Source organism: Callorhinchus milii, unplaced genomic scaffold, assembly GCF_018977255.1.
Source record: "Callorhinchus milii isolate IMCB2004 unplaced genomic scaffold, IMCB_Cmil_1.0 Scaffold4, whole genome shotgun sequence".
In the NCBI taxonomy this organism is placed as follows: domain Eukaryota; kingdom Metazoa; phylum Chordata; class Chondrichthyes; order Chimaeriformes; family Callorhinchidae; genus Callorhinchus; species Callorhinchus milii.
In genome coordinates this window covers 50,984,670-50,998,050 of record NW_024704745.1, presented here as the reverse complement: position 1 = coordinate 50,998,050, position 13,381 = coordinate 50,984,670, and the positions used below count along the sequence as shown (strand labels likewise).

Below are 13,381 nucleotides of genomic sequence, written 5' to 3'. Positions count from 1 at the left end.
ATCCTGATTTGTGATTGCTTCTGAGTGAAAAAATCAGAAAAGTGTAATGTTCATGTTTACTGTTGCTAATGAAAATATTGTTCAGTAACTTCCATGCCCAGTGACTGAAACAACAATGAAAAATATGCATAAATCAATGAAGGGTTGTGAGTTTATTTGAAAAAAGGTGTGAAATTATCTATACATGTGCAATTGACATAATTACAGCTCCTTTTAACTTGCTTGATGGGCTTAATTTTAGCTTCCAGTTTCTTCCTACTATTAAACCTCAGATATTTTGAAATATTAACGATAATAATTCAAACTATTTTAACTGGTCTTAACTCTTCAGAGCCTTTTTAAAACAACAACCTGCTCCACTCTCCTCACTATGTCTTTCATCTTACTGTAGGAATCCTTCAGTGGTCTGTGTACTTTGTGAACTTCTCATGTTCTTTCTGAGATTGATTTTGTTTAAGGCACTAGGTTCATCTTAAAACTTTCGAGTGCTTTATTTTTAGACAAATAGCAGTAATGATTTAATAACAGTCAAATAGTAATAACAGTCAAAATAGCATGACATTTCTTATATCTCTTTTTGGTTTATTACAATAGCTATTTCATGGTCAAAGTTATTTCACTCCAATGTGTGCTTTCATTATTTTTTCTTAAAATAGGGTCTAATTTTGCCTTATTCTTAACGAAATCTTGTGAGAATACCTGTCAATCCATGGGAATTCCAAGAAGGAAGTAGATTATGTCGGAGCTGAGTTCCCGTAGCTAGTTCGGGTACTGGAAGGAGTTCCCAATTGTGGTATCCAGTTTCCATATTGAGGAATCCCAATAAGAAATCATACAAAATAGATCCCAGTTTTCCTATTGGAAAAAATCTGACAAATGTTTCTCATTGTTGCAGAGAAAAAATCTGAAAGGGAATATGAACGAGGATGAGAATAAAGAGGAGGATGAAAGTGAAAAGAGTGAAGAGGAAAATAAGATTAAAGATGAGGGTGAGATTCGAGAGGAAGATGAGAACGAAGAGAAAGGTGAGATTGAAGAGGAGGATGAGAGTGAAGAGGAAGATGAGAGTGAAGAGGACGATGAGAATGAAGAAGAAGAAAAATTAAAACAAGAACTCCAAACCATTAAGGAAAGAGAGAGTGGCACAAAGCAACAGGTTTAATTTTTTTTAAATCAAAATATTTAAATAATTTAATTTAAATCACTATTGTTGGGACTTAACTCACATGTTCTAAGCTGTCACTCCAATGCAGTGCTTGGGGTGCATTGCATTGTCAGAAATGCAGTCCTTCAGATGAGATGTTAAACTGAGGTCTCGTCTGTCTGTTCAGGTGAACGTTAAACATCCTGTGGCACTATTCGAAAAGAGAAGGGAGTTTCTCCTGGAGTCCTGGCCAACAATCCCTCAAATAAAATTGGTTACTTGTTTCATGGTTGTTTGTAGGACATCGCTGTGTGCAATTGGGCTGCTGGGTTTTCTTACAAATGAAGTCACTCCATTTTGCACAGTAAATCCTGTGAAGCACTTTGAGACATCCTTCCGACGTGATACATTGCTGTGTCAAATGCAAGGATTATTATTTCTACATATAGTGTAGCGATGTAAAATCAGAGCCACTGTAGTACACAAAAACACATAAGCAAAATACCCTTCAATTTTCTAAATTGGGAATACGTGCCAGATTTGCCATTCTGGGGGCATTAACTTACAACATGACTCCAGTATTTCTGTGGACCTTGATGCTGACACTTTTGCATTTCACGAATGATCCACTGCAGCTTTTCATAAATTTATATACAGACTGATATAAAAAAATACAGCGATTAAAAATGGACTCATCAAAGAGAATTTAAAATATGCTTCTATTGTTTTTAGTGGTGAAGTGTTAACTTCTCCTTGCACAACAGCTGTGTATAGGGTGCTGCCAACTTTACTCCTTTGTGGTTTCCAACTTCCTGGTCTCGATGTGAATAATGCCTCAGAGATTGGTGTGGTTGGATATACAATGCAAATGTCAGTTTCCAGTGTCAAACCTTTTCAATCATGCTAATGTAGAGTTCAACAGTACTTTGGATAAGTAACCCCGGATCCTTGAATAACAATTAGAAACTGCTTGATTTCCTTCTCCACCCCACAATCCCAAAGACATTGAGGCAAATTGTAGACCCCCACTACTCCTCTGCCTGAATTCAGTTAAAGAGTACATGCTAACAGTCAAACCTGGGACTTTCCTGGTCTGAAACACACTCTACATTTACCAATTTATACATCGGGGAGTCATACATAACAACAACAACAACAAGATTCCATTTATAAAGCGCCTTTCACGTCAGGAGGACGTCCCAAGGCGCTGCACAGTTGGGTCATGACCCGAGCAGGGGGGAAATGGTCAGGGTGAGGGGAGGGAAGGGAGGGAGCGAGGAGGGGGGAAATGGTTAGGGTGAGGGGAGGGAGGGAGCGAGGAGGGGGGAAATGGTCAGGGTGAGGGGAGGGATGGGAGGGAGCGAGAAGGGGGAAGAGAGTCGAGAGGGGAGCTGAAGGCTCGGTCAAAGAGAAAGGTTTTGAGACCGGCCTTGAAGGAGGAAAGGGAGGAAGCAAGGCGAAGGCACTGGGGGATAACAATTCAACAATTCAAACAACATTTTTAAAAAAATTCATTAGTCAATGCAATGTAAATTATCTCCTATAATGTGTAACTTTATTATTTCATTTAGAAATGATTTGTAAGATCCGAATTGAATGGAAATCAATTATTGTTTACACTTGATTTGTTTTTATTTTTCATAAGGAAACAGCAGTTAAGAAAGAAGACACAGAGCTTGAGAAAGAAGGACAAGGTATGAAGCTAACATGCTGCACCATGATTTATTGTAAATTAGTTCTCAAGTGGTTACCTATATTTTAATGTTTTATTTTACCTTACTTTCAGTTAAGATGAGGCAGCAGGGCAAGAGGAATAAGCCTCAGGCTGGTAAATGGCAATTTTAGAATAGGTACCAATAAGCATTTCTTTACACACTGAGATAATCAATCCTGCTATAATGGAAAACAGCTTGATTCTGTAATGGGAAACGGGTGGGTAGTTTTTTTAAGTGGGTTTAATTGTCTGGAGAGTCTTCATCTGAACCTCTCTTGTGGTATTTTAATACAGTACAATGATAGCATCTGTTACTGTTTTAAAATAAATTTGGTACACTATTTCCTTTTTAAATCTTAGCTATCATTCTTTCATGCCAAAATGTGTTATAAATTACTGACTTGTTTCCATTTGTTTGCTATTAGTTGGAGAAGCTGGATCTGCTGGAAAACTGGAGTATCTGATTAGTTTACAGTGAAACACAGATTCTAAACTGAATGGAAACTAGTTTGCCTTTTCAAAGTAGTTTCCCTGTGCAGTATTATCAATTTATCTCTAGCTGGAAATTAAAAAATACAAATTATCCAGACTTATGCAGAATATATTGTAAATTTCAATGAAGCAAAACAATTTATATCATATTTAGACCCAAAATGACTGGTACAGTGTTTTTCATGTCGGGTGTCTGCAGTTGTGCCCCACAATCTTCTATGCCAGGCAGTGCTTCACCATTTTTAATGCTTTAATATGTTTTCTCTGGATAAGAGCTGTCTTCCAATCACAAATAAAAGTAAGAATCTGAAATAGCAATCTTTTTAGAAATTAAATACAATTTTTTTGGAATCCAGTGCTGAATTCAGTGTAGCGAAATGGAGAAAAAGTTGGTGTGGTGATAATATTATATGTTTTATGATCTAAGAATATGATAAATATGATATATGATATTTTATAAATGTTATATCATAAATGATTTACTAATTGTGCCAGCGCCCTGTCTTGGCAGATGGTTAATTCTATATTAATATTTATTTTTTCAATTGACCGGCTTTATAATTTTGGGCACCATCAATTCTTTCTGTGGTATTTTAATTAATATGTCAGTCAGTTATACTGAATATGAGAGGCTACCGCTCAATTTAGTGATGCTTTCAATCAATTTATGTTCTTAACGAGGGCTGGGTTGCTCAGACTGATTTTCATTCATTTATGTTTATTTAATATCAGTTGCAGTCTTTTTCACTTGATATGAACAGTTATTGGGATTAAATAAGCAGTTATTGGGATCAAATTTGCAATATTATTTAATGGGATTCCTTGATAAGCAATCAGTCACATAAATGAGGGCTCATTTGATAGATCATCATGTGGACCTCTAGAAATTCTGCTCTGGCATAATCTATTTACAGATTGGAGTTACTGTAGGTTGTCATGCGTTTTGACTGGATTAAATAATCCCAGTAAGAAATACCACAAATTACATCCTGTTAACTCCTGTCTAATTTGTAAATCAATAGATAAAGGAATTTTAATTAGCTTTGTGTTGGGTACAACCAAACTGCTTCCAAGAACATTGCTAATGCACAGATGAACTTATATTTATATATGAAAAGTTAAATCTAAAGCTATCATTTTGTGCAGACTTTACAGTGTACAAACATTCAAACATCACCTTTGAAAGTTTTGGCAGAGGCTCTTCCATTTTCTTTCCGTTCATGAACTTGTTTGCAAAACAAAAATGTGAACTGAATTTGGTAAAGAAAAAAATTACAATACAGTTGTACTAAAGACAACAAAATATTTTTCCAGTTTTAAATTCCATGTTATTTAAGACTGGAATTTGCAAACTATCCATTAAAAATTATATTTACCTAGTTCACTAAATTTAAAAACTAAAGCATACTTTTTTCTCAGGAATATGTTTTTATATTACCGTTACATAAGAACATAGGAACAGGAGGAGGCCTTTCAGCCTTTCGAGCCTGTTCCACCATTTAATTAGATCATGGCTGATCTGTACCTCAACTAATCCTTTCAATTCCAATTTCGCGCTTTCTGCCCATATCCCTTAATACCCTGACCTATCAAAAATCTGTCAATCTCACTATTGAAGGTGTGGATGGATCCAGCATCCACGGCCTTTTGGGGAAGAGAATTCCAGATTTCTACCATACTTTGAGTGAAAAAATGCTTCCTGATTTCACTCTTAAATGTCCTGGTTCTAATTTTAAGACTATGCCCTCTTGTTTTGAATTTCCCCCACCAGAGGAAATAGCTTCTCTGTATCTACCCTATCAAATCCCTTTATCATCTTAAATACCTCAATCAAATCACCCCTCAACCTCCTAAACTCAAGGGAATACAATCCAAGTTTATTCAGCCTTTCCTCATAACTTAACCCTTTTAGGCCTGGTAACATTCTGGTGAACCTGCACTGCATCCCTCCAGGGCCAATATATCTTCCCTGAGGTGCAGTGCCCCAAACTGAATGCAGTACTCCAGATGGGGTTTGACTAACTCTATACAGCTGAAGCATCATTTCTTCTCCTTTGTATTCCAGGCCTTTTGAGATAAAGGCCAATATTCCATTCGCCTTTTTGATTACTTTTTGCACCCGAGAACTAGTTTTTAGTGATTTGTGGGTGTGGACACCCAAATCTCTTTGCTCCTCCACAGTTCTTAATTTCTCCCTATTAAGAAAATATTCTGCTTTATCTTTTTTTGATCCATAGTGGATGACTTCACACTTCCCCACATTGAACTCCATCTGCCACAACTTTGCCCACTCACTTAATCTGTCTAAATCCCTTTGTAACTTCCTACTCCCATCCCATGAGACTTGGTGAGTTATACCTTGTTCCTCTTGCTGGCCAAATAAAAGTTTTTTTAAATCTTAATTATAACCAATGCAAGGATTATTAGTATATTATTATTATAGTTAATCACCTAATGTTGACTTTTTAAATTGACAACTGAATTAGTAAAAAATAGCCATATCCCTTCTGCTTTTCTTTTTGAAGATCTTCAGAAGAATGAAGACACAGACAATTCAAGAGAAACCAAAGTTAAGAGCGAATTAACAAAATCAAATAGTTTCCTCAGCAGAACAAAAAATGTAAGACGATTTGTAGCATCTCTTTCTTGTTTGCTTGTAATTTTCTTATCTTACTCATCCTCCAACTTCACAACACACCCTCAACCTAAAATTATAAAAATGACCTTAAAGTAATAGAAGTTTCTCATCTCTAATTAAATGGATGGTGGAGCAGAACAGAGCTCATATGAATGATAGTTGTTATGGTAAGTCAATTGCAGGTAAGTAAAGTTTATATGGTGAGGAGGGGAGTGCAGCAGAATCCACAATAATCCACTTGGTGAGTCAGAGTGCAGCATGTACATATGTTGATCTAGGGAGCAGAGCCATACAGTAAGTCAGGGAGCAAAGCACATGGTGAATTGGGGAATGGAGCCCAATTGGTGAGTAGGGCCCATGTGATGAGTCGGTAGTGGAGTGGGAGATCATTTTAAATTGAAAGGGAAGCAATGTTTTACTCAGGTAGAAAAGGGAAAGCTGGCTGGGACTGTTTTTTGCAATAAAAGGACATGGAAAATTGGCAAAAAAAACATGCAATATGCTAAAGAATATTAAGCTGATGCTCAGAATGAACTGCAGTTTCCAAGAAAAAACTGCTTTCAACAAGGTACTACTATCCAGGATGATGTAATCAAGGGTTAATACTGTTAAAGTTAAGTTAAAGGTCTGCTGTGAGAGATCTATCAGTACTTAAACACCTTAAAGATGTTAAGTGAATAACCCTAGTAACAATATGAAAACTCTCCCTCTTATCTTACTATACAAAAATGTACTCGTCTAAATATTTTGAAACATAATTTCAGCAAGTCTGAACTAGTGACACCAATACTTGATTTACAAATAGTGGATATGTAATGGATATGTGTGAAATATCTACAGTATCTCATGCTTGAGTAACTTCACGGCTCACAAATTATAAATAAGAAACTCACGCATGGCATGAGCTTTAATACTAACTATGAGGTAATGTCAGGCACTGTTCTCCCTTCCATCACCTTTAAACTTCAAAGTACTGTTCCACTTAAAATGTGTTTTAAGCGTTTTTTCTCCATTTTCTCTCCTTACCACGTTACTGATGACATTAACTCTTATTACTATATAATGTTATGGTTGCCATCAGGCCTGCAATACCCTTTCCAAGTATGTGTCAGCCATCAAAGCTGAATCCAGCCCAGTCTTGATGCAATGGCCACACATTTGAATTTCCAAGAGATGTAGCTGGATAGCATTTAGGAGTGGAGAACTTGATCTGTTTTCTCCCTTTGAAGCTATGGGATGCTAAGTTAATTTTAACTAACTCATAATACACCAAGGCCAGTCCTGGCACATTCAAACTGTAGTTTAGTGCTTCCTTTTAAGTATTTTTACAATGTATCTCAAAGCTGGAGATAGATTTCAGTTTTTACACTATAAACATAAGAAACCTTCCCTTGACCCAACACAGCTATCCAGCTACCGGCCCATCTCCAACCACCCTATTCGGTCCAAGGTCCTTGAGAGAGCCGTTGCCTCCCAGCTTCGTTCTTTCCTCTCCTCCCACTCCCTCCATGAGCCCCTCCAATCGGGTTTCCGTGCTGCCCACAGCACGGAAACTGCTCTGGTCAAGGTCATAAATGACATCCTGACGATGTGCGACCAGAGCTCCCTCTGCCTCCTTATCCTCTTCGACCTCTCCGCTGCCTTTGATGCTGTGGACCACTCAATCCTCCTCCACCGCTTCTCCTCCCACCTCAATCTCCAAGGCTCTGTCCTCGACTGGCTCGGGTCCTACCTTTCACACCGCCTCCACTTCGTCTCTGCAAACGGCTTCTCCTCCAGCCCTCGCACGGTCTCGTGCGGTGTTCCTCAGGGCTTTGTCCTCGGTCCCCTCGTCTTCACCCTCTACATGCTCCTCCTTGGTGACATCATCTGCAGACATGGGGTAAATTTCCACATGTATGCGGATGACACCCAACTCTACCTCTCTGCCTCCACCCTCAACTCCTGGACTACTGGGGTCCTGACCGACTGCCTGTCCGACATGAAGTCTTGGACGAGGGACTACCTTCTCCAGCTGAGCGTCAGCAAGACCGAGACTCTCCTGATTGGCTCGCGCCAGCGCCTCTACACCTCGGGCGCTGGCAGCATCAGCTTCCACGGTTACACACTCAACCTCACTAAGCCAGTCAAGAACCTTGATGTTTTGTTTGACCCTGAACTGTCCTTTCTCCCCCACATCCGCGCCATAACCGGCACTGCCTACCAGCACCTCCGCAACATTGCCAGACTCCGCCACTGCCTCAGCCCTCAGGCTGCCGAAACCCTCACCGACACATTCATCTCATCAAGGCTTGATTATGGGAATTCCCTCCTCATCGGCCTTCCCAACTCTTCCCTTCACAAGCTGCAGATCATCCAAAATTCTGCAGCTCATGTACTTTCACGCACCAGGCTCCGTGACTCCATCACTCCCACCCACACTCGACTCCACTGGCTCCCCTTCCCCCAGAGGATCAAATTCAAGATCCTCGTCCTCACTTTCAAGGCCATCCATGGCCTTGCCCCCTCTTACCTCTCTGACCCCCTATCAACTTGCCTGCTCCCTCCGTTCAGCAGGCTCCGGTCTGCTCCATGTCTCCCTCCCGACCCGCCCTACCATCGGTGGCTGAGCTTTCAGCCTCTCTGCCCCCACACTCTGGAACTCCATCCCACAGTCCCTTTGCCTCGCTTCTTCCCTTGCCTCCTTCAAGGCCGGTCTCAAGACCCTCCTCTTTGATCGTGCCTTCAGTCACCCTCCCACCTCTCTGCCTTCCCTCACCTCTACCCCACCCCTCCTCCATGCTCGGGTCCTGACCTATGACTGTCCAGCGCCTTGGGACATCCTCCCAACGTGAAAGGCGCTTTATAAATGTAATTTTGTTGTTGTTGTTGTAAAGGGCAAACCTAGAAGTGTGTTGCTTCTAGTGTGGGATTGAACATATTATGGTGAATCTGAGAATGTTCGTGTTGAGACAGTGAGTGAGTCTATTTAGACAGGGATTGATTTGTGCTGAGGCAGTGAATGAGTATAGTCAGGATGGGATTGACTATTGAGCCAAGGAATGAGTGTATTCAAGCCAGAACTAATCACGTCAAGGCAGTTGAGACTGTGACTGAGTATATTAAAGTTGATCTGTGGCGAGATATAAATTTTGGTTCTTCCAAGATTTACTAATTAAAATGTGAAAATCTAACAACTTTTCTATCAGTTAAAAAAGTCTTCCGTATATTTCTTGTGACTATAATGAAAACATTTTAAAGAAATGGATGTAGCCAGAGAATTGATACAGTATTCAGTAAGTTGCCTTTAAAAACAGTCATGTAAACAATGGATAATTGTGAAATACATGAGTACATTTCCTCCATATCAAGTTCTTCCTGTTTATCATTTGTGAGTTTTGAACTTATCTTCAGCAGTGAAGTTTACTGTCAAAAGCAATATTGATTGTTAAATTTAAATGAATCTATAAAATAATATATGAATAGGTATATCAAGTTCATATACTTGCTTTGATTGAACTTATAGTCAGAAAATTGATATTTTAAAATGATTGTTTAAATCTCACATTTTTCATTGCCCCAATGTAAATGGTGTTCTGTTCTATAATTTCAGATGTCACTGCTTAAAAAATTCACCAAAGATATTAAGAAAAAAGTAGAGAATAAAGAAGAAACAAAAACAAATGATAACATCAAGGAAAACAAACAGGAAAGGGAAAATCCAACCAGCACTGAAGGAAACGGCGTAAATCAGAACTCAGGAAACAATATCTCAGGGACCACTCCAGGGGCTGAAACTGAAAAAATAGGACCGAGCAATCATGAAAAAAAGTCAAATTCAGCAACTTGTGTGTTAGTATAAAACAAAGGGGGACAGAAGGAAACAATCTTAGTCCAAGCAGCTCAGAAGCACACATTGCACTTTATGTATACCATTATGATCAGTCATCATCAGTTGTCCTTCAATGTAGTTGCTTTTCATTTATCAGTGAAGTTGAGGCTTTCTGGAGATCAGTGTTATTAGAACCGGAGACTATGAAGACCTATTATGTAACACACACTGCTAAACAGATTGTTTTTATTTTTCAATGTTTCCATAGCAGTCATGGTGATAATTCAGTAAACTCCCGATAACTCGACCCTAGCTTAATTTGAAATTACCACTTAATTTATCATGCTGTCAATATCCCAGCCACATTTATTTAGGTATTTATACTTGCCACTTCGGATAAGTTGTCACTGATCCCTTTCCCCTTGGAGTGACGAATTATCAGTTTACTGTATTTCAACAACTAGTTTGATCATATTAATATAAATGGGTATACTTTATACGAACATAAGCTTTGAATGTTCCAATATAATGGAACTCCCATGGTGGTGTTATAATTTTATACATAAATATGAAACTTACATTATTTATCCTGAAATTGTTTTTCTATGTAAATTACGCTTTATTTTGTGGACAATGTAAATGCCTGTAAAATGTTTAAAAATATGAATTTCTTTGCTAATCTTTTTTTAACATTCGATTGTGTTAAGAGTCAGATTCTAATTGTTTTTGTTGATGGCACTGGATCTCTTTGAAGGTAACATTCCATAGCCAAAGTCACACTCCAGTATCTTGCCCTGTTCTTTATGTTAAACCCAAGATGAATATTTTTTCTAGCCAATAATAATAATCCTTGCATTTGATATAGCGCCTTATCACATCTTCGAGATGTCTCAAAGCGCTTCACAGAATATAATGTAAAGTGAATTGACTGTATATTTTGTGGGCGGAACGTGGCAGCTAATTGCGCACAACAGTGTCCCACATACATTCATGGATTGAGTGACCAAATTATTATATTTTTTGATTTCTTTGAAGGGATTAATACCCCTGGAAAAGCGATCACCCAGTCGACTAACAAACAGGTTCTTACTTACTGCTAGATAAACAGAGGCGAGAGGAGTAAGGAAACTTGCCCAACATTTCCTCCTGACTGAGAACTGAACGTAGGTCCTCTCGTTTGCGAGGCAAGTGCTCTAACCACTAAGTTACAAGACTCCACAATTCTGTGATTCAGAGTAGAATCAGGAACTTCGTCTGATTTGCTTTCAACAGCCTAGGGAAACTGAGGCAAATTGTAGTGCCTCTTCTGCTTGCCTGGCTGAGTTCAACTAACCACATAGATCAGGCACCCAGAAGCTTCTTGTTCTTTATAGCTTGTTATCAAACAAGGCAGTAGCTTTTATCCACTAAGCTGCCAAGGGAGCCCAGGTTTTATTTATTGAATTGAAAGTACTGTATCTCGCTATGATGGACTGCAAATTATATTGTAGTCTATCTTGCCACAGATGGACTGCAATATAATTTTTCCCCCTGATGTCAATACAAAAGAAAATGTACACATTTAAATTTCATGTTAGTAGGATGGGCATAAATGGTTAAAGTTCTGTGTCTCCATACAAACACACACCAATTTTATACATGCTTGTTTAACAAAAGCTGTTTTAAATTAGTGGTAAATTATTAAATGTGAAGTTTTTTTAATTAAAAAGTGCCTTTAAACAGATTTTTGATGACTATCCTGGGATTTTAAAAACAAACCTTGAATAAAGTGTACAAATATCACAGTCTCTGTGTTGACAATATTGTTTCCCTTCACCCATTTATTCTTTTCAACAGCCTGGGGGAACTGAGGTGAATTGTAGCTGTAAAATGGTTCTTTTCTGCTCTAAAATATCTTTTCAAGAGGGACGATGTGATTGTAAACTGAATGTTCCTTTGTTATTTCATTACTGAACTTCTCAAATGCACTTCCGAACGGTCTCCCTAGATTGACCATCCAAAAATTCCAGCTAATTCCAAATTCTGCTGCCCGCACCTCCCCCCAACCCCCCACCCCAAAAAAACCTCTCATGCCCATGACTCCACACGCCAGTCCTTAGGCTTTATCTGTTTGAATATTGTCTTTAACCTCCAACTGAAGAAGCAGTAAGGACCTCGGTTTTAAGCAGCGCTCCCCCAGTACTACAGTATAAACCTGGACTATAAGCTCACATTCCAATGTGGCCTTGAATTTACAACTTTCTGGCCCAGTGGTGAGAGTGTTACCAGCTGAGTGATAGTGACACATTTTTATACATATTTAAAGAGAAACAATGGGGTCTAATTGCTTAACACATTTTTTTTCAAATAAGGAATCCAAGGCACAAATGGAGATTCCTTCCATTTACCAGATGTCACAGAATCCAGCAAATACACCTTAAATAAACTTATCATAACAACTAGAAGGAAAATTCCTATACTAGAGCAGTAATCTGAAATATTCCACATGGTACAAAAGAAGATTAAATTGAATGTATATTATCTCAATGTTTGAAACTCAGCAGAAAACTATGCATTTGTTTTAAGTTTAATTGTGGCTTAATTCAAAAGTGCAAAATGTTGTGCAAAATGAACTCCAATGCCTCACTAACTTTTTATATGATATCCGGCACTTGAGATCTTTAAAATGTTCTTCTGCTATCCTTGCGCTGCTTGGTGCTGTATTTAAACAAAAATAAATTGGTATATAGATCTATAGAGTAAAAATAGCACAGGATCTAAGAAACACAGTGGTAGCTTTGTAAAACTACATTCTGCAGCACCCAGCAGAATCCAAAATATATTGGCAGCAGAGATTGCCTAACTTTGGAAACAACCACAGAGGTTTGGAGAGGTGACACACTATTAGATTTAAAGCCATTCAAAATAATCACTGTGATTGGATGATAGATACCTGTATTATTGCCAAGCTCAGATACTTCAAATAACTGCTTTTTGTTAAAGAAAAACTAATATAATTACATGCCATCAGAAATAAATTCAACATTTATTTTAATAATGATATAACAAAACGTTTTGCATGAAAAAATGAAAATAAAAATTGACGCTCCTATTTCTTGTGATGCTTCTGAGTCTTCAGGAAAACCCATGTGTGTTTTTCCCATGAACAGTTATTCCCTTACCTCTCGTTATGTTTTACAACATTACTGTAAAACCTGGAACCAGTCTAGACATGTAGCTTGGAATATCACCAGTTGCCAGCAGATACTCACAAAAACATATAAAGTTGGTTGAACAAGCTTGATGAAAAAATAGTATCTGAATATATAACAAAGACAAGGATTATGAGGTTATAATGCCTCAATTCTCAATGTGAATCATTTCAGCATATCTAACTGCCATCAAGGCTGTTGAATTTATGCCACATTGATTTTAGGCATTAAACGTAGTTGAACATATTTGCATTTACTATGAATAATGGTTAGTGTTTCACTGCAGAGTTAAACTGAAATGAGTGTAAACGAGACAGAGACAATTTCATTATTGATTGATCCATTTTATATTAAATTTAAAATGGCACAGATTATGGAAAATTCTCAAATT

General features: G+C 38.1%; 1 long non-coding RNA gene across 1 annotated transcript; it reads left to right on the top strand.

The window, feature by feature from the left end:
- The first annotated feature begins 1,126 nt into the window (after positions 1-1,126).
- Positions 1,127-10,660, top strand: LOC121848887. Its single transcript, XR_006085017.1, has 4 exons — positions 1,127-1,156; positions 2,790-2,838; positions 5,876-5,970; positions 9,581-10,660. It is a non-coding gene; the product is annotated as an uncharacterized LOC121848887 (long non-coding RNA).
- Positions 10,661-13,381: the final 2,721 nt, after the last annotated feature.